The sequence below is a fragment of the Ranitomeya variabilis genome, chromosome 5, assembly GCF_051348905.1.
Source record: "Ranitomeya variabilis isolate aRanVar5 chromosome 5, aRanVar5.hap1, whole genome shotgun sequence".
Taxonomy (NCBI): domain Eukaryota; kingdom Metazoa; phylum Chordata; class Amphibia; order Anura; family Dendrobatidae; genus Ranitomeya; species Ranitomeya variabilis.
In genome coordinates this window covers 191,160,185-191,185,558 of record NC_135236.1, presented here as the reverse complement: position 1 = coordinate 191,185,558, position 25,374 = coordinate 191,160,185, and the positions used below count along the sequence as shown (strand labels likewise).

General features: G+C 43.8%; 1 protein-coding gene and 1 pseudogene across 3 annotated transcripts in view; both read left to right on the top strand.

Moving 5' to 3' along the window:
- LOC143775481 (high affinity cAMP-specific and IBMX-insensitive 3',5'-cyclic phosphodiesterase 8A-like) overlaps positions 1-25,374 on the top strand; it is a 534,058-nt gene that overhangs the window by 12,910 nt on the left and 495,774 nt on the right. The gene's annotated exons all lie outside the window — the stretch shown is intronic.
- On the top strand, positions 14,211-18,682 carry LOC143773537 (tRNA methyltransferase 10 homolog A pseudogene; annotated as a pseudogene).

Below are 25,374 nucleotides of genomic sequence, written 5' to 3'. Positions count from 1 at the left end.
CCTCTCCCCTCTGTCAATCCCTTCACTGGCTCCCCATTTCCCAGAGACTCCAGTACAAAACCCTAACCGTGACGTACAAAGCCATCCACAACCTGTCTCCTCCATACATCTGTGACCTCGTCTCCCGGTACTTACCTACACGCAACCTCCGATCCTTACAAGATCTCCTTCTCTACTCCCCTCTTATCTCCTCTTCCCACAATCGTATACAAGATTTCTCTTGCATATCACCCCTACTCTGGAACCCTCTACAACAACACATCAGACTCTCGCCTACCATCGAAACCTTCAAAAAGAGCCTGAAGACCCACCTCTTCCGACAAGCCTACAACCTGCAGTAACCACCGATCGACCAAACCGCTGCATGACCAGCTCTATCCTCGCCTACTGTATTCTCACCCATCCCTTGTAGATTGTGAGCCTTCGCGGGCAGGGTCCTCTCTCCTCCTGTACCAGTTATGACTTGTATTGTTTAAGATTATTGTACTTGTTTTTATTATGTATACCCCTCCACACATGTAAAGCGCCATGGAAAAAATGGCGCTATAACAATAAATAATAATAATAATAAATACATGCAAGCTCTGCAGAGTTTGAAGACAACAATTCTATTTAACTAATCTAGTTAGTGCAATGTGATGAGATCCCAGAACCTTTGCATCATGGGAAATGAATGTTACATTAGAAAAACAATATTAGACGGGAATAAAGAATCAACATGGCAGACAACCCATAATTGCTAAATCAACTCAAACAGGTACACACTAAGCATTCACAAGAGCCTCTACATATGTCTTTTTTAGTAGCCTTTGCTGTACTATATATGGAAAAAATGATAGAGTGCTGCTTTAACTGTGACCCATAGTTGGCCGTCGCAATGACCTTGGAACAAATTGTGACTTCAGACATTCATTATGCTGTCTGAAAGAGAATAAACTGATTTTGGGTTAATCAAAATTGTGTTTTATAGGAAACCATGTTAATAACAGGTTGTGTTCTGAGAAATATACATATCATATTATTAGTCTGTCTATCATTGCATCACTTCACATCTTCGACCCTGAAGTGTGTGTTACTGACATCACATCATTAATTAATTTGCTGCCTAAGCAGTCACCCTCTGTAGGTACTGTCTGATGTGTATTAATCATTTCTTGATGATGGATAAAGTTCTGCCTTTATTTTGACTTTGTACTTGGTTTTCCGGTTGGATTGATTTCAGGATCTGTGACTTCTATCTTACTTTTCTTTGATTTAGTCCATTCTGTCCAAGGTTGGATACAGAAAGAAGAATATTGAAAAAGTCTGACTTAGATACACAGCGACTTTGTGTGAGACACAGGTTGTGTGGCCAAAGATTGCTGTATGCCACTGCTACGTCACAGCGTATTGCAAGTGAAAGGGGTCGCATTGCATATCCTCATCCCTGATATCACACCTCCAATACCACATTATTTATATTCGTCACAACTATCTCCAGGGGCTGACTGGCCCAGGTGGCAAAGAGGCAAATGCCCCCCGGGCCGCTCCCCCAGCAGCTGTTCAGGGCCAGCTGCCTGGTGGTGGCTACAGCCACACAGCAAATAGTGCGCAGCCATGTCTGCTGTACTGTGACGTGGCTGGCAGCAGACACAGCCGCATCACAGTTAGCGCACACATCTGCGCTGGGGCCAGGAGCTATGCTTGGCTGTCACCTTGATGGCTGCGCAGCTACTGCTCCCTTCATGTTCTCTATACTTCCAGGTTAGGTGTTGGGCATGCACGATGGCGTCCTCACGCACACGCCGACATGACCCAGATGCTAGAAGCAGAGAGGCACTGCAGGGGAGCGACTGGTGAGGTAAGTATGAAGAACTTTTTTGTTTTCTTTATAAAATAAATTTAATGGTGGGTAACTGCAAGTTATGAAGTGGGGGGTGTAAGGAGGCTGCACATTATGGAATTTGGGGGTTAAAGGAGACTGCACATGATGGAGTGAGGGGGTAAGCGGGGCTGCACATGATGAAGGTTGAGTGGGGCTGCACATGATAGTTTAGTGGATAAAGGAGACTGCACATGATGAAGTGGAGAGAGTGGGGCTGTACATGATGGAATGGGGCAGCACATGATGATGTGGGGGTAAGGGGGATTGCGCATGATGAAGGGGGAGTGAAGGCTGCACATGAAGAGGGGGGTAAGGGGGACTGCACATGATGAAGTGGGGGGTAAGGTGATCTGCACATGAAGTGGGGGGTAATGGGGACTGCACATGATAAAGTGGAGTGTGTTGTGAACTCTGTTTCCGGGCTCCCTCCTGTGGTCGTGAGTGGTACTGTGTGAGTTCTCTCTTTGGGCTCCTCCTGGTGGCTCTTTTTGTTAGTTTGCAGGTTTCTGGCTCGGATCAGCTGTCTCGTCATCTGCTAGTCAGGTTTCCTTTTTAATCCACCTGGTCCTTCATTCCTTGCCTGTTGCCGTTGTATTCAGTGCTATTCTGATTGCTCCTGTCTACATCCGTTATCAGTCTCTCAAGAGAAGCTAAGTTTTGTTTGCTTATTTTTGCTCATCTGTGTTTAAGATGTCTCCTAGTATATGATGAGTTTTGTCCAGCTTGCTGATATGTGATTTCCTTGCTTGCTGGTGCTCTGGGGATGTGGTAACTGGACTGACCGCAAACCTGATCCTAACCGCAAACACTATAGGCAGCCGTGGAACGTTTCCTGAAATCCTAGATGTCTCTTCACGGCCTGAGAAACTGACTACCCCTAAAGAGAAAGTAAAGACCTCACTTGCCTCAGAGAAATACCCCCAGAGATATAGAAGCCCCCCACAAATAATAACGGTGAGTTAAGAGGAAAAGACAAACGCAGAGATGAAACAGGTTGAGCAAATGAGGCCCGCTAACACTAGATAGCAGAAAATAGCTAGGGATCTGTGCGGTCAGTAAAAAACCCTATGCAAAAATATCCACGCAGAGAATGCGAGAACCCCCACACCAACTAACGATGTGGGGGGGAGCAACTCAGCACCCCAGAGCACCAGCAAGCAAGGAAATCACATATTAGCAAGCTGGACAAAACTCATCATATACTAGGAGACATCTTAAACACAGATGAGCAAAAATAAGCAAACAAAACTTAGCTTCTCTTGAGAGACTGATAACGGATGTAGACAGGAGCAATCAGAATAGCACTGAATACAACGGCAACAGGCAAGGAATGAAGGACCAGGTGGATTAAATAGGAAACCTGACTAGCAGATGACGAGACAGCTGATCCGAGCCAGAAACCTGCAAACTAACAAAAAGAGCCACCAGGAGGAGCCCAAAGAGAGAACTCACACAGTACCACTCATGACCACAGGAGGGAGCCCGGAAACAGAGTTCACAACAGGAGTGTAAGATGGACTGCACATGAAGTGGGGGTAAGGGTGACTGCACATGATGAAGTGGGGGGTAAGGGGACTGCACATGATGAAGTGGGGGGTAAGGGGACTGCAAATGATGAAGTGGGAGAAGAGGACTGCAGGACTGCACATGATGAAGTGTGTCTGATGTGGGACTGCTCATCATGAAATGGAAGGGGATAGGGGGCTGCAAATGATGAAGGGGCACTGCAGATGAAGTGAGGGGGTGATAAGGGACTGCAATGAATGAAGTAAGGGGACTTCAAATTAAAGTGTGGGGGACTGCAAAATGATAAATTCAGTGTGAGGGACAGAGGACAGCAATTTAATTGAAGGTGGGGTGGGGAGAGCAAATGATCAATTGAAGAGGGGGTGGGGAGAGCAAATGATGATCTAGGGGAAGAACAAATAATGAATTTTAAGGGTGGGGGAGTAAATATGTATTGAATGTGGGGTAGAGCAGTTGATAATGAATAGAGGGTGAGAGAGAGAAAGACATGACAATGAATTGGGGCGAGAGGGGCATTTAACTATAATGAATAGGGGTTAGGGTTAGAGTGGTAGGTACATAGTGGGGGGCGTTGAGGATGAAGTGACTGGTAATGAATTGGGGGAAAGAGTACAGGAGCTAATTAATTTATATATTAAATGGGGAAAGTGGCTATTTATAGTTAGTGGGTGCACAGTGGTGGATTATAATTTATATTTGGAATGGTCGGTTAATAATAATAATAATTATGATAATTTTATTTCTATAGTGCCAACACTTTACATTTTAGAGGGGACTTCTACAGACAATGGACATTAAGCATAACAATAAACACATAGATCAACAGATACCAAAAGGAATGAGGGCCCTGCTCACAAGCTTACAATCTATGAGGTTGCATAATAACCAATTATATATTGTTTGTGGGTGCACCTCTGAATTCAGATGTCTAGTGTACACCATGTTCCAAATTATTATGCAAATTGGATTTAAGTGTCATAAAGATTTAATTTTTTTGTTTTTCAAATAAACTCGTGGATGGTATTGTGTCTCAGGGCTCAATGGATCACTGAAATCAATCTTAAACACATGTGATCATTAGCTTTCCAGGTGATTCTAATTAAAGAAAAACTACTTAAGGCCATGTTCACACGGTGCGGTTTTTGCTGCGGATCCGCAGCGGAATTGCAGCTGCGGATCCGCATCCTTTTTCCATGCAGGTTACAGTACAATGTAACCCAATTGAAAACAAAACCCGCTGTGCCGACGATCCTTTTTTCCCCTGGAAAATCCGCGCGGATTTTCTGCGGAAAAAAAGAAGGACCATGTCAATTCTTGCTGCGGATTCTGCTGCGGGTTTCCAGCAGCACCAATAGGAAAGTGCTGTTGGAAACCCGCAGAGAAACCCGCAGAGGAATCCGCAGGAAAATCAGCAGTGCTGTTTTGCACTGCGGATTTCCAAAATCAGGACCTGAAAAAAAAGGATCAAAAAAAGGATCGTGTGAACGTAGCCTAAAAATGATGTTCCACGTTATAAAGCAGACCACAGGTTTCAAGCAATATGGGAAATAAAAAGGGTCTCTCTGCTGCTGAAAAGCATTAAATAGTGCAATGCCTTGGTCAAAGTATGAAAACATTAGATATTTCACGAAAACTTAAGAGTGATCATCATACTGTGAAGAGATTTGTGACTGAAACAGAGCACAGACAGAGTTCATGCAGATAAAGGCATAATGAGGAAGGTTTTCTGCCAGACAAATTCATTGGATAAAGAGAGCAGCTGCCAAAATACCATTAAAAAGCAGCAAACAGTTATTTGAAGCTGCTGGTGCCTCTGGAGTCCCTCGAACCTCAAGGTGTAGGATCCTTCAAAGGCTTGCTGTGTTCATAAACCTACTATTCGGCCACCCCTAAACAGTGTTCACAAGCAGAAACGGTTGTAGTGGGCCCAGACACACATGAAGACTGATTTCCAAACAGTCTTGTTTACTGATGAGTGTCGAGCAACCCTGGGTGGTCCAGATGGATGGAGTAGTGGATGGTTGGTGGATGGCCACCATGTCACCACCGTGTTGCTTGGGACAATGGACGAGTATACAAATGTTAATGAAGTGGTTGGTAGAGTGACTGACTACATTAACTTCTGCACTGATATGTTGGTGCCAGCTAAAAAGATTAGGTGTTTTGCAAATAAGCCATGGATAACAAAGGAATTGAAGCATTTGCTCAACAGGAAAAAAAGGCATTTAAATTAGGTGACAAAGAGGAAATTAAAATGATACAGCATGAATTGAAGCATAAAATAAAGGAGGCCCAGGAAGCCTTCAGAATTAAACTTGAAAAGAAACTGTCCCACAATAATACCAAGGAGGTTTGGTCAGGAATGAAATTACTGACTGGGCTTAAGGTGAGGTCTGAACATGATGGAGGAAAACTGGACAAGGCTAATGAGATGAACGAGTATTTCAATAGGTTTAGCAGTACATGTGTACTGCCAACTGATAGTGGATGGGAATTGGGTGCAAATTCTGCAACATCGATATTGGAGGACGAGCAGACTAATTTTAGAGTATCCGAAAATGATGTGAGGAGGCAGTTTAAGTCACTTAACATTGGTAAAGCTGCAGGACCTGATGGACTCAGTCCACGTGTCCTTAAAGTGTGTGCAGACCAGCTGTGTACTGTCTTTACACTCCTATTTAATGGAAGTCTACAAACACAGAGGGTACCTGTGTTATGGAAAACTTCCTGTCTGGTGCCGGTACCCAAGACTTCTTCTCCTGCAACCCTAAATGACTATCGTCCTGTAGCCTTAACATCTCACGCTATGAAGGCCTTGGAAAGATTAGTGCTTGCTCACTTAAGAGCAAGGGTCAATGCTTTTATCGATCCCCTTCAGTTTGCTTACCGACATAGATTGGGGGTGGATGATGCTATTCTTTCTCTGTTACATAGTGTACATTCATTTCTGGAGATTGACGGAACCATGGTGCGAGCGATGTTCTTCGATTTCTCGAGTGCATTTAACTCCCTGCAGCCACTTATACTACACAAAAAGATGACTGATATGAAGGTTGAGGAGGGGATGAGAAATTGGATAACTGACTACCTATCCGATCGGCCACAGTTTGTACAGATGGGAGCAGTTGTGTCAAGCAGATTATTGAGCAGTGTAGGTGCCCCCCAGGGAACGGTGCTTGCGCCCTTTCTTTTCGCACTGTATACCTCAGACTTTCAGTATAAATCTGATCTTTGCCACCTTCAAAAATTTTCAGATGACTCCGTGGTTGTGGGATGCATTAGGGGAGATCAGGGGGATGAGGAATACAGAAGGGTGGTGTCGAATTTCGTGGATTGGTGCAATAGTAACTATCTACAACTAAATGTTAAGAAAAATAAGGAGTTGGTGTCCAACTATAGCAGGATAAAGATGGAATGCTTACCGATCACTATTGCTGGTCAGGAGGTAGAGCAGGTGGAGAGTTACAAATATTTGGGGGTCCATTTGGATAGCAAACTGGACTGGAGATGCCACTCCAAGGGGATGAGCAGATTGTATTTCCTAAGGAAACTGAGGTCTTTTAATGTGTGCAGCAAAATGTTAGAAATGTTCTACCAGTCTGTGGTGGCAAGTGCCATCTTTTTTGCAATCATATGCTGGGGTAGTAGTGTGCGGGCCTCTGATGCTAATAAGCTGAATAAGATTATCAAGAAGGCAAGTTCTGCTGTGGGCTGCAATCTGGACTCTTTTGAGGAGGTAGTGGAGAGAAGAACTCTGAAAACGTGTATAGCAATTATGAACAATAATGCACATCCATTATATGAGCTATTCATGAGACAGAAGAGCACCTTCAGTAACCGGCTAATACTTCTGAGTAGGGTTGAGCGACTTATTTTTATAGGATCGGGTCGGGTTTCACGAAACCCGACTTTCTCAAAAGTCGGGTCGAGTGAAATCGGCCGATCCTATAAAAAAGTCGGGGTCGGGGTCGGCCGAAACACGAAACCCAATGCAGTGCAATGGGATACTATGGTTCCCAGGGTCTGAAGGAGAGGAAACTCTCCTTCAGGCCCTGGGATCCATATTAATGTGTAAAATAAAGAATAAAAAAAAAAAATATTGATATACTCACCCTCGGACGCGCCCTGGTACTAACCGGCAGCCTTCCTTCCTAAGAATGAGCGCGTGAATGACCTGCGGTGACGTCGCGGCTTGTGATTGGTCGCGAGCGGTCACATGGACAAGCCGCAACGTCATCTAAGGTCCTTCACGCGCTCATTCTTAAGAAGGAAGGCTGCCGGAAAGAAGCAGGGCGCGTCCGAGGGTGAGTATATTCCTATTAGGTATATACTCACCCTCGGACACGCCCTGCTTCTTTCCAGCAGCCTTCCTTCCTAAGAATGAGCACATGAAGGACCTTAGATGACGTTGCGGCTTGTGATTGGTCACGTGACCGCCCATGTGACCGCTCGCGACCACTGTCATGTCAATTAAGTAATTCATTTATGATTTTTATGATTTAAGTTGCGCTGCTGTGATTCCATAATTTCCCATGGGATCAATAAAGTGTATCGTATCGTATCGTATGTCCCAACAAGGCTGCAACGTCAGCAAGGAGATGGAGGAGTAATGTTTTGGGCTGGAATCATGGGTAAACAGCTGGAAGGGCACTTTAAGGTACCTGAAGGTGTGAAAATTACCTCTGCAAAGTATATAGAATTTCTGACTGACCACTTTCTTCCATAGTATAAAAAGCAGAAACATGCCTTCAGGAGCAAAATCATCTTCATGCATGACAATGCACCATTTCGTGCTGCAAAGAATACCTCTGAGTCATTGGCTGCTATGGGCATGAAAGGAGATAAACTCATGGTGTGGCCACCATCTTCCCCTGAGCTCAACCCTATAGAGAACCTTTGGAGTATCATCAAGCAAAAGATCTATGAGGGTGGGAGGCAGTTCACATCAAAACAGCAGCTCTGGGAGGCAAAGAAATACAAGCAGAAACTCTCCAAATACTCACAAGTTCAAGGGAGGCGAGAATTGTGAAGGTGATAACAAAGAAGGGGTCCTATGTTAACATGTAACTTGGCCTGTTAGGATGTTTTGGAGTTAAATATCTTTTTTGTTCAGTGAATGTGACCTCCTAATGCAGCAAATTCCACAAATGAGCATTTTCAGTTCTTTAAAACAGATCAAATGTTTAGAAATTCTACTGTGCCTAATAATTTGGAACAGTGCATTTTGATTTTTATTGCATTTTGGAGATTATACTGTTATCATTGGGAGGTTTCTCCAATAAAATTCGATGTATACTCTAACGGGTGATGACTTTTATTAGACTGACTGTCATTTGCACCGACCATTTAGGAAAATCCGAGAAAAATATAATTTGCATATTAATTTGGAACATGGTGTAGAAGAAAGGGAAAAAGTGGGGAATGTGGTCTGGAAGCCGTGCTCTAGGTAACTGTGTTATTTTATGCAGAGAAAAGTCCTGGCTGGAAGAAGTGATGGCAGTCTGTGCTGGATAAAAATGAAAAGCAAAGATGAAGGACTTCAGCTAGAGACATCACTAGTGAGTCAGTGTATTACCTGTACACTGACACTATACACTGTATACTATATACAAAGCTCCTGTGTATAATGTCACTGGCAGTGGTGATCACTGTATTACCTGTACACTGACACCTTATACAGATCTCCTGTGTATAATGTCACCAGTGATCACTGTAGTATCTTTACACTGACCGTAAATACAGAGTTCCTGTATACAATGGCACTTAGTGTTGTGCTTTTTTAAAATTAATGATCAGTATTGTAGTATACAAGTAGTAAAAGGTGTACACTCCCTGACAGAAGTAATGTCGCTTATCCATGTTATGTAAATAAAAGCTTATAACCTGATGTTAAATTCATCCATTGGTTGTATAAATTATTCTTTTGAAAGCTGAAACCTTCCAAAATGTGGTTTCGGTTAAGAAAATAAATTGACATCAATGCAGAAATATTGATCAGTTAATGGACACAGAATGGTCAGATTTTAGCAAGACAAAAGTTTTGTCGCCTGGTCATATAATGCACCCAATCCTAGTTTACATCCTCACCTGTGCTCAGTAAATGATCGGTTATTTAGTGTGTGTGTATAAAAAGAAACCCAGCACCCCAGACCAACACTTGAACTGCAACTTGAGGTCTTGACAACATGCCAAAAATCCACCCTGCGACCAAAGCCTGGATTATCAAGAGGCTGAAGACCAGATCCACTGCAGAGGTGGCGGGCACCTTTAATGTGTCTCAGCGTCAAGTACAAAGAATTAAAAAAAAGATTTGAAGAGACTGGAGATGTGTTTGACTAGCCCAGGTCTGGCAGACCCCGCAAGACAACTGCTCAGGAGGAATGTTTGTTGGTTAGAAAATCCAAAGCAAGCCCCTCTTCCACAGCAGCAGAGCTCCAACAGGTCTGGTCACCTCAAGTCCCTGTGTCAACTAGTAAAAGTTAAATTCACCGCACGTGACACGCCGATCGTTAGCAAGGCGCGGGAGCGCCGCTTGTCATAACAGACACTGCAGATCCACACTACTGGACAGGATCTTCCATAGGCGGACATTTAGATTACAATAGAGCTTATATTGCACCGCTGGGACTTTCCGCCTTCTCTGTATATCACTATCTTAGCTGGAACAAGCGATTACGTGACAAAGGCTCTGGTTGAGCCGAAACGTTGTATATAAAAAATCTCAGATGCTGTAATATTCTGTTACGCTCCCAGTTTATGTATAATAAATTTATACCAGACTTTGCATAAGAAACCTAGAGAGAGTGCAGTGAATTTAACTTTTACTGTTATTCTGGGCCATTGGTCCGTTACACCAGCACCTCGCCATATTAAGGCTGAGTGCACACCTAAACCTTTACCTGTGTCAACTAGAACAGTTTGTAGGATTCTGTCTCAAAATGGCCTCCATGGTCGAATCAGTGCCCAGAAGCCAGCACTAAACAAAAGGCAAATAAAAAACCATGTGGCATTTGCAAACTCCCACAGCCTGCTAAATAGATAGACACTGGAAAAGTGGCAGAAGATGGATTTCTCTTCAGTAGAATTACACCACAGCTGCCACAAACACTGCAGGAGACTTACTGGAGCCAGTATGGATCCAAAATACACCCAGAAGACAGTTACATTTGGTGGTTGAAAGATCATGGTCTGGGGTTACATTCAGTATGGGGGTGTGCGAAACATTTACAAGGTGGAAGGCAATATCAATAGCCTAAAATATCAAGAAGTATTAGCTACCGCTTATATTCCAAATCATAAAAGAGGTCAAATTCTGCAGCAGGATGGTGCTCCATCTCATACATCCATCTCTACAACAAAGTTCCTCCAGGCAAAAAAGATCAAGGTGCTCAAGGACTGGCCAGCCCAGTCCCCAGACATGAACATCATTGAGCATGTTTGGGGAAGGATGAAAGAGGAAGCTTGGAAGACAAAACCAAAGAATCTAGATGAGCACCACAACTTCATTCACCAATGTTATGCAACATATATTTGTATTTTAAGTTAATTATTTGTCTGTGGGCAACATCAATTTTGTCTTGCCAAAACCTGACCATTCTGTGTCCATTAACTGATCAATATTTCTGCTTTGATAACAATTTATTTTCTTAACCTAAACCACATTTTGGAGGGTTCCAGCTTTCAAAAGAATAACTTATACAACCAATGGATGAATTTAACATCAGGTTATAAGCTTTTATTTACATAACATGGATAAGCGACATAACTTCTGTCAGGGAGTGTATGGTGGCATCATTGGTCTTTGTATAGAATGTAGTTTCATGTAGAGGTAATGGTGATATTATAATATTATGTATTCTCTGTGTAGTGGTGATAGTACTAGGCACTATGTAGCTGTATTGTTGTGTGTATGTTTGTAAGTAAGCTCCGTTATGGCACCATATCTAAGCAGTAAGCTTGGTTCTGGTACTCTATCAATGTAGTAATCTAGATTATGGTACTGTATGTATGTCGTAATCTCAGTTCTGCTCCAGTTTCTATGTAGCAGACTTGGTTCCATGTAGTAGACTTATTAAGCTCGGTTCTGCTCCCTTATCTCTGTAGTAAGCTCGGTTCTGCTCCCATATCTCTGCAGTAAGCTCGGTTCTGCTCCCATATCTCTGTAGTAAGCTCGGTTCTGCTCCCTTATCTCTCTAGTAAGCTCGGTTCTGCTCCCTTATCTCTGTAGTATGCTAGGTTCTGCTCCCATATCTCTGTAGTAAGTTTGGTTCTGCTCCCATATCTCTGTAGTAAGGTCGATTCTGTTCCCATATCTCTGCAATAAGCTCGGTTCTGCTCCCATTTCTCTGCACTAAGCTCGGTTCTGCTCCCATATCTCACTAGTAAGCTTGGTTCTGCTCCCATATCTTTGCAGTAAGCTCGGTTCTGCGTCCATATCTCTGTAGTAAGCTCGGTTCTGTTCCCATATCTCTGTAGTAAGCTTGTTTATGCTTCCTTATCTCTGTAGTAAGCTTGTTTCTGCTCCCATATCTCTGTAGTAAGCTCGGTTCTGTTCCCCTATCTCTGTAGTAAGCTTGGTTCTGCTCCCTTATCTCTGTAGTAAGCTCGTTTCTGCGGCCATATCTCTGTAGTAAGCCCCGTTCTGCTCCCATATCTCTGCAGTAAGCTTGGTTCTGCTCCCATATCCTTGCTGTTAGCTCGGTTCTGCTCCCGTATCTCTGTAGTAAGCTCAGTTCTGCTCCCATATCTTTGCAGTAAGCTCGGTTCGGCTCCCATATCTCTGAATCTAGTAAGTTCGGTTCTGCTCCCATATCTCTATAATAAGCTCTGTTCTGCTCCCATATCTCTGTAGTAAGCTCTGTTCTGCTCACATATCTCTGTAGTAAGCTCCGTTCTGTTCCCATATCTCTGGAGTAAACTCGATTCTGCTCCCATATCTATGCAGCAAGCTCCGTTCAGTTCCCATATCTGTGTACCAGCCTGTTTTTAAAGCCTGTTATCTCTGCTACTTTAATGCAGTGGCCAGATATAAGCAGGGAAAAGGAGGGCCACCGCAACTCGAGGGCCACTGCCTTGTAATTGCCCCCCAGGCTGAAAATTGCCAGCCAGCCCCTGACTATCCCCATATAATACTGCAATTCAATTCATGCCAGAGAGTGACAATTTACACGTTACAGAACAGACTTGTAACTGTACCTATATGATATTACCCAGGCCAGCCATGTTAGTCCAAACATGCTGCCCATAAATATACCAGTCACAATGCCTATATAATGAAAGAAATGGCAGTGCTTATTATATGTATCCAGACTTTGCTTACATAAGAGAACCAGCCAATGTATCCACAAAATATTATCATCTGTAAGTATACATAATAGTGACAGTCCCAGTGCACGTAAAATAGTACAATGACTAGAGAATATAAAACAGGAGCAAATAATAGAATTCTATTCTGGTGTGAGTAAGCCCCTTCTAGTGTCCTTATAAGGCCACGGTCACACTATTAGTATTTGGTCAGTATTTTACCTCAGTATCTGTAAGCCTAAACCAGGAGTGGAACAAGTGCAGCGCCCCAGAGTCCTGGTCGCTGCAGTAACGTCGCTCTGCCACTAAGGGGAGTGATGTTACGTCTGATTGCACTAAAGGAGTTCACCTGACCAGGTAACACACACACTACACTTCACACTCCGGCCACCAGGGGGAGTGGTTCTATCTAGTAGGCCACTCCTCACACTCTGGTAAAACTGGGGGTTGGACAGGAAGACAGGGAGAAGTAACAGGGAAGAGCTAGAGAGAGGACCTGTCAGGGATGGGATCCTGACAGATTCCTAAGAAAGGACAAAAAGTGAGAAAACGGGAATACAGCAAAGAGGCGATAGGACCAGAAGGAGTCGTGCTGTAAGATCGAGGCAACATCCTTCTGAGGCGCAAACAGTCGGTGGCCGGAACGCCGAGCAAGTAAGAGACTCTAAGCATTACTACAAACCACGGCAGGATAGCCAATTATAGGTTGGCTGTCTCACCCAAATCACCTAAGCAGACAACGGAGGCAGCTGTGGGAGAGGGGCGACTCTAGGGTCCCGGAAGAACTCCAGGCCTACCCCGTCATACAGGTGCGTCCTAGCCATATCATCTGGGGGACGGAGAGAACGAACATCAGAGACAGACAGAATCAGTTGTGAGGACTATCCCCGGGTGCTCAGCAGGGAAGGACTACAACACACAGGCGCTAGAAGGTAGACGCTGATTCCCACCTGTTAAGGGGACTCCTGATGTGCCTTCAGACCGGCCGGTCTCAGACAGCCCTGTTAACAGTGCTCTGGATTGAGTACCTCGAGACCTTCAGTAAAGAGGTAAAGAGACTGCAACTCTGTGTCCTCGTTATTCACCGCACCCCACACCCCAACATCATCACGTTCTATCTTCGCTGGATGCCCCTCAGCAGGGTCACGGACCGGGTCTACCCACCGTGACCACCCCAGAACTGAGACACAGAGGCCCGGTACCGGGTGCCCCTCGGCCCTGCGGCAGTGGGGGCGCTTCACAATCAGAGGAAAAGTATAATAGAAACCCGTCACCACTTCTGTATTTATCACCCAGTCCTGGTTTTGGCTTACAAATACTGAGGTAAAATACTGACTAAATATTGATAGTGTGACCGTGGCCTAACTTGTATGCTTTGCCATCCTCCTGCTCGGTGTGACATAAGACTACTTTTCTATATTGAGTATTTGATGAGTGTTTGATGTTGCGGATTTTGTGCAGCGTTTCTGTGACTATTATGTTCATTAGGTTACTTGTGTGTTTTTGTAGCGTTTTGAGTGATTTATCGTACATGCATTTTTATCGCTTTTTTGACACTGCTGTTTGTTTCTTTTTGGTATGTCACTTTTTAAATAAAACTATTTTGTTTTTGACACTTCCTGGTATTTTGCTTTGTCAAAACTTCATATGTGGATTACATGCTTTTTTTGTGCTTTTCCGATACTTAAAAACACAGGTTCTTTTACCTGCAAGTTTGTGGAGAAAATCTGCACATAAAACTCAGGGTATCCACAAGAGAAATTGACATGTTTCTGGTGTGAAACACGCACACAGGTCAGTTTAAGCTAAAAACAAGCACAGTGGGTGTGGGATTTCTATGAATTCCATCCACTTGCTGGAATTAAAAGATGCTGGGGTTTTTTCACACTAAAAATGCACATCAAAAACTCATTGTTAGGTGCATAGCAGTAGAGCAGGCTGAGTCCGGTGTGTGGAGATTATGCTTTATTTCCAGATTGCACCTCCACTGTTTGGTGACACGATCTCAGTGGCACTTACCCTTTCCAAACAATGGCACATACCATACTGACACATCTTATCAAGTGGTTATGGAACTGTAAGGCTATGCTCACATAGTCGAAAACATCTTGCTGCCTACTTCAACTAGACGTATATGGCGAAAATGGTGCACACACATGCATCATCACGCATATTCCATTTTCCGGGGTTTTGAATGTCAGCCACACTAGAGCCTTCTTTTGGCACAGAAGAAAATTCAGTGTTATTAGTAGGAGTAAACCATTGATAGGAGATAGACTACTCCTAGTATTTACAATTTCCTATCTCTTATATCTAAGTCAGAAAATTTATTTGCTAGTAAACCCAGTTTTCAGGTATATTACACTACAGCGTTTTTATTCTCAATACATATTTTCAGGCAGGAAAACATTGAACATATTCCTAAGAACATTAAAGGGTTTTTTTTCACTGATCAAAATAATACTCTAAGGGTTTTCACACAAATAGATCTTTGAATAAAATAAGTTCCATAATTGTGTTAAAAAAATGTCCTGTGATGGCCGCTACTCGGCTCGTAATCCGTGCGCCGGTGACGTCAGAGGCGCGACGCAGCGGCTGTGTGTGTGCAGGCTGCACGCTGTGTGATCGCGGCTGCTGGAGCGGTGGGCGGCGCTGTGTACCGGTAGAAAGCACAGGACTTGCATGGAACATTTCCCACCAGATCACTATGGACACAGAGTCATCAATTCTCCTCTCTGAGAGCAATAAATCCACTTATAGGGATGGAAGTAAAAATGGCGACCATCTCCCCTCAGACAGTACTAATGTAGAATGTGTGGAGGGCCACAAAGGACCCGATGTCATGTCCAAGAGGCAAATGAAGAAACTGATCAAACAAAAGCAACGGGAAGACCAGCGAGAGCTCCAGAAGCAGAAACGAAAAGAGAAAAGGCAGAAGAGGAAACAGGTGAGCCAGGCCCAAGGGCCGCAGAGTGTAGAAGACCACGTCCACAAGAGAGTGCGTCGGGAGATCCTGCCCAGCGATGTGCAGCTCGTCATTGACTGCAGCTTTGACGATGTAATGGCGTTGAGGGATGTAAAAAATTTAAACAAACAAATATGAAGGTGTTATGCAGAGAATCGCAGGGCGAGTCATCCCGTTCAGCTTTATCTAACAAGCCATGGTGGACAGCTGAAAAGTAACATGGATGAATATGACAAAGGATGGATCAATTGGAAGGATATCCATATTAAAAGTGAGCATTACAAAGATCTGATGAAGCCTGAAGACCTGGTGTACCTCACCTCAGATTCCCCTGAAATTCTTCATGAGCTGGATGAAACCAAAGCTTATATTATTGGGGGCCTAGTGGATCATAACCATCATAAGGGCATCACTTATAAACAAGCGCTAGCACTTGGGATCAGCCATGCTCAGCTTCCTCTGGGGAGTTTTGTGAAAATGAATAGCCACAAGGTTCTAGCAGTGAATCATGTGTTTGAGATAATATTGGCTTTCTTGGAGAAGAAAGACTGGAAAGAAGCCTTTTTCTGTGTCCTACCTCAGCGCAAGGGAGCGGTCCCCATTGATGAGGCTTCCAAAGCACCTGCAGATGACTTGTCTGCGCAAGAGGATGGGGAAGACAGTGATTCTGAGCTCGAAGATGACCACTCAGGCAGAGTCCAAAGATATTGGAGATGAGAATGACAGCTGACATCTTATGAATTTGTACTTTTCTGCAATATTGTATATATTTAATATTTCAAGAAAAAAATGTCATTTTTTTCACTTTGCAGCCAATCAAAAACTGTTTCAAATACTTTTACAAAAAAAATTTTAAAATCTTTTTCCAAGTTCTTTTGGAAAATGTTCTGCAAAGTTGCTTTTTTTATTTAAGACTTAGATAGTTAATAAAAAGCATAAAAAAATTAAAAAAAAATGTCCTGTGCTGAGACAATCTTATAAATGTGCCCCTGCTGTTTGCTGTGTAATAGATGTGTCTGACAGTACAGGTACATGGTCTGATCATACCACAACTCTTTGGCAGGGAAGGACACAAAACGTATACAGACATTACAGCATGGGATCATAGCTGATTCTTTCTGTGAGGTAAAACATTGCTTAACCCTTTAGTGACCAGCCCAATTTTTTTTCAATTCTGACCAATATCACTTTCTGTGGTGATAACTCTGGAACACTTCAACCTAATCCAATGATTTTGAGACTGTTTTTTCGTGGCACAATATATTTTATAATAATGATAAATTTAGGTCAATATGATTTGTGTTTATAAAAAAATATCAGACATTTGACAAAAATGTGAACAAATTAACAATTTTCAAACTTTGAATGATTTTCCCTTTAATCCAGATAGTCATACCACAGAAAAACATTAATAAATAACATTTCCCACATGTCTGTTCTACATCAGCACCATTATCGTACTACGCTGTCAAGGATTAAAATCCTGCAGGGCACGCAAGGTCCCCCTATTCATGCCAGCACATGAAATTCACCAATGACCATCTGAATGATCCAGATGAGGCATGGGAGAAGGTCATGTATTCAGATGAGACCAAAATAGAACCTTTTGGTATCAACTCTCTATTCGCCGTGTTTGGATGAAGATGAAAAATTAGTACAATCCCAAGAACACCATCCCAACAGTGAAGCATGGTGGGGAAACATCATACTTTGGGGATGCTTTTCTGCAAAGGTGACAGAACGACTTCATTGTATTGAAGAGAGGATGGATAGGGTCATATATCGCAAGATTTTGCTCAACAACCTCATTCCCTCAGTAAGAACATTGAAGATGGGTTGTGACTTGTTCTTCCAGTATTACAATGACCTGAAACACAAAGCTGGGGCTACTAAGGAATGGCTCCATAAGAAGCTTTTCTAGGTCCTTGAGTGGCCTAGCTAGTCTCCAGTCCTAAACACAATAGAACATCTTTAGTGGGAGCTGAAATTCAATCATGCCCAGCAGTAGCCCCGAAATCTGAAAGATCTGGAGAACATCTGTATGGAGGAGTGGAACCAAATTCCTGCTGCAGGATGTACAAATTTGGTCAAGAACTACTGGAAATATGACCTCTGTAATTGAAAACAAAAGTTTCTGTGCCAAATATTAAGTTCTGTTTCTTTATTGTATCAAATACTTACCGTATTTCATGCAATAAAATGCTAATTAATTATGTAAAAATCATACAATGCAGCTGTATTACAGACCTCTCCATTCTTTGTAAGAGGGAAAACTTGCAAAATCAGCAGTGTATCAAATACTTGTTTTCCCCACTGTATGTGTAGCACCTACTGTATATACCAAAATGTTAGTATGCGGACAAGCAAATAAGGATGGGGCTAGGCAGAGAAAGCTAATGAAAGGCAATATTTAATAATAATGTTTTGGATATTTATGCATTATTGCATGTGTTTATGTAAAATTAATCCATTGCAGAGAATATAGTAACAGGGTAAGTGAATTGAGAGAAGATGTTAGAATATTTTTTCAAAATTTCAAGTTTTTTTAATTCATTTTTATTCTATTTAATTTTTTACTTTTACTGTTTTTTGTGTTTTTCTGTGTTTGGAGAAAGCTGGAATAATATAACCTATGTAATCGTCTCAAACCTTGGTATGCAGATCACACATCTGCTTGTTGGCTAATAGCAGTCAAGTGGTAACAGGATTTCTAGGAGAACACAGATCATGTTCTACCAGCACTCCCTTCTGCCCGATCAGACAGCTGAAAAGTCATGACATCATAGAGCATCCCGAATGCAGCGATCAAGCTTCCTGCATTCGGCATGATTGCAGAACATAGTCTGAGCAATGTGTTAAAGCACCGCTCCAGCGTCAATTTTTTTTTTTACTTCTGCAGTGGTGCCCTGAATCTATCTATGTTCACTGTCTGAATTAGGATACTTACCAGCCGCCATCCCCATCTGTTATTGGCACCACTCTGGTACAGATTGTGACCTGCTGGGTCAATCTACTATTTGCTGGGCGAGATGGAAGTCACTACTCAATGTTAGTCTTTGAGAGCCAGAACAATGATCTCATAGACTTACATTGAGAGCTTGTGACCATTACCTTTGATGTCCGGTCAGTCAGAAGTTGCGGGAGCGGGGCATCACTGGGAACAGCTGAAGACGGCGGCTGGTAATTACAATACTAGGGTCAGGATATTTACCTTAGTGGCACCTCTCCCTCTGTTAAATTATAAAAAAATCTCTTGAGTATTTTTTGCAATAGAGAGCTGATCATTTTAGCTTTCGGACACTTTAGGAGGGTCTGCATGACACAATGTCTGCGCAGTCTCTTTTTTTTCTACCCCAGGTATTCAACATTCAGCCTATGATGCATACCACACAGGGTAGGCCCACATACTCAATCTATTGTAACACTGGCAAAGAGCATAAAACCAAGCAAAATTATTATTATAGCACCATTTACTACATGGCGCTTTACATGTGAGAAGGAGAATACATAAATTAGAAATAATAACAGGTACAATAATCCTGACCAATACGAGTCACCTACTGGTACAGGAGGAGCGAGGACCCTGCCCCCGAGGGCTCGCTCACAGTCTACAGGGTAAATGATTATATAAAAGTGCCGGCCCTAGTGCAGAGGTTATTATTAGTGATGAGCGAGCATTCTCCGATAAGGTGTTATCCGAGCATGCTCAGTGCTAACCGAGTGTCTTTGGGGTGCTCGAAATTTATGCTTGAGTCCCCGCGTCTGCACGGCTCATGGCTGTTCAACAGCTGCCACACATGGAGGGATTGACTAACAAGCAAGCAATCTCTGCATGTGTTGCAGCTGTCGAACAGCCGTGAGCCGTGCAACCGTGGGGACTGGAATATATGTGTCGAGCACGCCGAAGACACTCAGCACACAAGCATACTCGGATAACACCTTAATTGAGCACATTCGCTCATCACTAGTTATTATTACCAATTTTAGTACATATATATTAGTTCCAGTAGATAGGTAGTGCACATATTATACAAACAAACTGTTTATAAATAACGTAGATAAAATTAGAAAACAGAAATAATAGTTAAAAGCTGAACAAGGAAGAAACCTTTACAAAAACAAACACATCTTGTCTGCGGACTTCATGAGAGGAGGAAGTATTAGGAAAAAATAGAAAGTGCTTAAACAGGAAAGGGATTGTTTTAGGCTGCTTGCTGAAGTGTACAGCTTCTTTTCACACTGTGGCCCTCTGTGTACTCTCCTTTCATGTCTTTTAGTTCATTCCCAGGCAAATGCTGCTTTCATCAGAAGGAAGCGCTGTCTGACTGCTGCACATAAAAAGCATTGTATGAATAGCAAGGCGCTTACTGCATCACTTATGTAACATTGTTGAAACATTTTTGACAACACACTAAATTAGAAAAGAAGTTAGGATGTTTTGGACAACCTCAAATATATACTCCTCAACATTGAAATTGCAACACGAAGTGCAAAAAGTCATGTTATTATAGCTATCACAGGATCGATAGATGTTTTTATGATATGCAAATAATTGAAAAAATAGAAACACATTTTTCAAAATATCTTGATTTTATTCAGTATCAAGTATGAGCACAACATGCAGAAATCTCTGCACATACACACCTTGGCTGCTATCAACAAGGTTATTAATGGATGTTTGAGGAATGTTCTGCCATGCAGTATGCACTTGGGCACATAAATCATCAAGATCCACAGCTGGCAGCTCCCTTTGCAATTGTCAATCTAGATAATCGCAGGATGTGTTTAATGGGAAACGAGTTTGAAAATGCAGCAGGCCATGGTAGCATGTTTAGGCCATATCGGCTGCTCACAGTAGTGTAAGCAATATGTGGCCTTGCATTGCCATGTTGAGAAACATTCTTTCAGAAGTCCCAAACAGTCTAAAGGAGGCTTCATTAGAGAAAATAACTTTGCAAGAAGTACAAGAATTGGACTGCAGAGAATTGGGGTAAAGTTATTCCGTTTCAGATTGCTTCAGACATTATTATTATACATTTTTTATAGCGCTATTTATTCCATGGCGCTTTACATGTGAAAAGGGGGCAAATATAGACAAATACAATAAACATGAGCAAAAATCAAGGCACTTACAGGTACAGAAGGAGGGAGGACCCTGCCCGCGAGGGCTCACAGTCTGCAGGGGATGGGTGAGGATACACTAGGAGAGGGTAGATCTGTTTGTGCGACAGTTCAGAAGGTTGGAAATCACTGCAGGCTGTAGGCTTGTCGAAAGAGGTGAGTCTTCAGGTTCTTTTTGAAGGTTTCTCTGGTAGGCGAGAGTCTGATGTGTTGGGGTAGAGAGTTCCACAGTATGGGGGAAGCACGGGAAAAGTCTTGGATGCGGTTGTGGGAAGAAGAGATAACAGGGGAGTAGGGAAGGAGATCTTGTAAGGATCGAAGGTTGCATGTAGGTAAGTACCAGGAGACCATGTAACAGATGTATGGAGGAGACAGGTTGTGGATGGCCTTGTATGTCATAGTAAGGGTTTTGAATTGGAGTCTCTGGACAATAGGAAGCCAGTGAAGAGCTTGGCATAGGGGAGAGGCTGGGGAATAGCAGGGAGAAAGGGAGATTAGTAGGGCAGCAGAGTGTAGGATGGATTGGAGTGGTGCCAGAGTGCTAGAGGGGAGACCAGAGAGTAGGAGATTGCAGTAGTCAAGGTGGGAGATGATAAGGGCGTGCACTAGTGTTTTTTGTGGTTTCGTGGTCAAGGAATGAGTGGATCTGGGAAATATTTTTGAGTTTGAGACGGCAGGAGGAGACAAGGACTTGGATATGTGGCTTGAAAGAGAGGGCAGAGTCGAGGATCACCCCGAGGCACTGAGCATGCAGGACTGGGGAAAGTGAGCAGCCATTGACATTGATGGATAGGTCTGGTGGAGGGGTGGAGTGAGATGGGGGAAAGATGATGAATACTTTTTTGTCCATGTTCAGTTTTAGAAAGCGAGCAGAAAAGAAGGCCGAGATAGCAGACAGACAGTGTGGGATTTTGGTGAGCAAGGAGGTGAGGTCAGGTCCGGATAGGTAGATCTGCATGTCATCGGCGTAGAGATGATACTGCAAAACGTGGGATTCTATGAGCTGTCCCAGGCCAAAGGTGTAGATGGAGAAGAGTAGGGGTCCTAGGACTGAGCCTTGAGGAACACCGACAGACAGGGGGCAAGGTGAGGAGGTGGTGTGGGAGAGGGAAACACTGAATGTTCATTCTATTAGATGTGACGAGATCCAGGATAGGGCCAAGTCTGTGATGCCAAGAGATGAGAGAATCTGTAGCAGAAAGGAGTGGTCCATAGTGTCAAAGGCAGAACATAGGTCCAGGAGAAGGAGGACAGAGTAGTGTCGCTTGCTCTTGGTGGTTAGTAGGTCATTGGTGACTTTAGTTAGGGCAGTTTCAGTTGAGTGATGGGGTCGGAAGCCAGATTGTAACCGGTCAAAGTGGGAGCAGGAGGAGAGGTGGGAGGACAGTTCAAGATGGACATACTGCTCCAGTAGTTTTGAGGCATAAGGGAGAAGAGATAACAGGCAATAGCTAGACACAGAGGATGGGTCGAGGGAGGGCTTTTTGAGGATGGTGTGATTTTGGCATGTTTGAAGGATGAGGGGAAAACACCAGTTGTGAGTAAGAGGTTGAAGAGGTGTGTAAGGGTTGGGATGAAGACTGTGGCGAGGATAGGGATGAGGAGGGACAGGAGCGGGTCAAGCGTGCAAGTGGTGAAGTGTGGTCTTGACAGGAGGGTGGAGAGCTGATCTTCTGTCATGGTGGAGAAGCTGGTTTTGGAGGAACAAGGTTGAGAAGCTAAGAGGGGCATTGGGCGCTGTGGGCCAAAGCTTTCTCTGATCGTATCGATCTGTTTAAAGAAAGAGGCAAAGTCTTCAGCAGAAATGAGAGGGGAGGGAGGAGGTGCTGGTGGACGGAGTAGCGAATTGAAAGTGTTGAAAAGCTATTTAGGGTTGTGAGACAGGGAGGATATGAGAGATGAGAAGTAAGTATGTTTTGCGGCAGTCAGCATGGACTTGAAGCTGGTGAGGGACTGCTTGTATGCAATGAAGTGGTCAGCAGAGCGGGATCGCTTCCATCTCTGCTCAGCAACCCTGGAAGCCCGTCTCAGTTCTTTGGTCAGGCTGGTCAGCCAGGGCTGCCTGTTGATTGTACGAGTTTTGGTATGCATGAGGGGGCAGCCGAATCGAGTATTGCTGTTATGGTATTATAAAAAGAGGCAGCAGCATCTGTGTCATGAAGGGAAGCTATGTCTGTAAGAGGGAGAAGGCACTCAGAGAGAGATTGTAAATTGAGATGTTTGAGATTTCTGTGAGCGTGAGTGAGTATGTGGAGTGGGGGTTGCGCACTAGGAGAGGAGAGGGAAGAGAATGTCAGTAGGTTGTGGTCAGATGGGGGAGGGGTGAGTTAGGGAGATTAGTAAGGTAACAGAAGCAGGTAAAGATAAGGTCTAGTGTGTGACCATCTTTGTGAGTGGCCGCAGAGGACCATTGAGTGAGGCCAAAGGAGGCAGTGAGCGATAAAAGTTTAGAGACAGCTGAGGTGGAAGTATCAATGGGGATATTGAAGTCACCCATGATGATAGTGGGGATGTCAGCAGAAAGGAAATGAAGTAGCCAGGTGGTGAAGTGGTCAAGAAAGGTGAAGATGGCTAGTTCTGGGGGATGGTAGATGACAGCCAGCTGAAGGTTGGAGGGGAATAGATGGGGATGGAGTGCACCCCAAATGAGGAAAGAGTAGCGGAGGGTGGTAACGGGATTGGAGTAAAGGAGCAGGTGTCGGACAGGAGCAAGCCAACTCCTTCACCACATTTAGTGCTGGGGCGAGGGGTGTGAGAGAGGTGGAATCCACCATAGTAAAGTGCAGTCGGAGAGGCTGAGTCAGAGGGGGTGAGCCAGGTTTCAGAGATGCCGAGGAAGGAGAGTTTGCTGGTGATGAAGAGGTCATGGATAAATGGCAGTTTGTTGCAGATGGAGCATGCGTTCCATAGTGCTCCAGGTAGGGGGACCGGGGGAGTGGGGGCTGGATGAATGGCTATGAGGTTATCATGGTTGAGAAATCATGCAGAGGATTGTCGCAAGGAGTTAGAAATGAGTGTGGGGATGTGTTGAGGAGGGCCAGGATTTGGGCATATGTCACCAGCAATGAGGAATAGCAGAGAGAGCGTTAGAAAGTGGGAGCAGGATAGGACATGATGCGGCTGTGTGTGCCTGGAGAAAAAGGATTGTATGTGGAGGAACAGCTGTGTGGAGAAGGTGAGATGGCTGGGGAGGATGGAGGGTGAAATTACTTGTTCCTTACTAGATGGGGGGATTACAGGGGGTGGGGAAAAATAGAGTAGTATAGGTGTGAAAGAGAAAAGAAACTGAAACATTGTAGTGGTTTGATATTCCGTTACCTTACAGTCAAATTCCAGTCCAATTCAAGTCTAATTCAGAGTAATGTAATTAGAAATCTGTATTTTGAAAGGAAGAATTTGAAAGATGCCTGAATCAGACTAAAGTCTGGATCAGACCCATGGCTTTGAATATATCTGGGATTAAAGGGAACCTGTCACCCCCTGGCATTTTTAACTAAAAGAGCCACCTTGTGCAGCACTAATGCTACATTCTGTCAAAGTGGCTCTTTTATTTGGGGTCCCTTCCAACACTGCAATATTAATTTTTTTAATTTGCCTGTCATACCTGTAGGCTGTCCGGGGGCTTGTCTTTTACCCCGGACACAAACGTCTTCCAGCCATCACTCGGCCCTTCCATGCGCCGGGCGCCGCCTCCTGTACCTTCATTAACGTCGCCAGCACCTGAGCTGTAAGTTCCTTGTTCGGGCATGTGCAGTTTGTGCTGCCCTTTGACTCACCTCACATGATGGGAACTTACAGAGCAGGCACCGGGGACGTTAATGAAGGCACAGGAGGCGGCGCCTGGCGCACAGAGGGGCCGAGTAATGGCTGGGAGCTGTTTGTGTCCGGGGGGAAAAGACATGCCCCCCGGACAGACTACAGGTATAAAAAACGAATATTGCAGCATTGGAAGGGACCCCAAATAAAAGAGCCACCTTAACAGAATGCAGCATTAGTGCTGCACAAGGTGGCTCTTTTAGTTAAAAATGCCAGGGGGTGACAGGTTCCCGTTAACACTGCTCAGCTGTGAGACAATGTGGGTGAGTGGGGCCAGAACACATGTTCACAGTTAAGCAAAGGTCATAAAAGCGGGGGGAGGGGTTATACTGACCACTCAGATATGCTTGCAAACATAGGAGCAGTGAAATATATTGTGGACACAGAGTGAAGGGGTAAGCACAGCATTCCATAGAAAATCAATACAATTTACAGAGATATTCAGGAACCAGGGAGAGCTGGGCACAGTCCATGCATACCTGTGGGAAGAGAGCAGCTCAAATTAGATGGTACAGATGGTGATGATGATGATGATGATAATATTGTAGCTGTGATGAGTGGCCAAATGCATTCTAGAATTCAAATCTAATTCAGAGTAATGTAATTAGAAATCTGTAATTTGAAAGATGGAATTTGAAAAATGCCTGAATCAGACTAAAGTCTGGATCAGACCCATGGCTTCGAATATATCTGTGATTAACACTGCTCAGCTGTGAGAGAATGTGGGTGAGATCTGGAAGAATGATTGTTTAGAGAAAAAAAAAGATGAGACTATTCA